Genomic DNA, 416 nt, shown 5'->3' on the forward strand with positions numbered 1-416 from the left:
AGGAATCAGACTCACTATATCTGTGGAAAGAGTCCTTGGAGAAGCTCAATATACACAGTCAAAAAAGACCAAGAGCTGACTGTGCAACTGATCATCAATCATACAGAAGGTCAAATTGAAGTTGAAGAAAATGAAAACAAGTGAAAAAAACCTCAAAATGCTACCATGCATTTATCTCACTTGAATTAAAAAAAAAACCAAACCAACCCAAAACAACCAACCCTCTCAAGAATAGATAGCACGGAGGATCATTTAGACTCTGCACCTAGTCCTGCTGAGGAATTTGCAGATTTTGCCACATTTCCCAAAAAGGAAAGGATACAACTAGAAGAAATAGAATGTACAGTTTTAAATGATAGAGAAGCACTAACCATTCAGGAAAATAATAAAATTAACAGAGTCAGTGAACTGAACTC

The sequence above is a fragment of the Elephantulus edwardii genome, unplaced genomic scaffold, assembly GCF_000299155.1.
Source record: "Elephantulus edwardii isolate Elephantulus edwardi_28Jun2011 unplaced genomic scaffold, EleEdw1.0 scaffold00140, whole genome shotgun sequence".
Taxonomy (NCBI): Eukaryota; Metazoa; Chordata; class Mammalia; order Macroscelidea; family Macroscelididae; genus Elephantulus; species Elephantulus edwardii.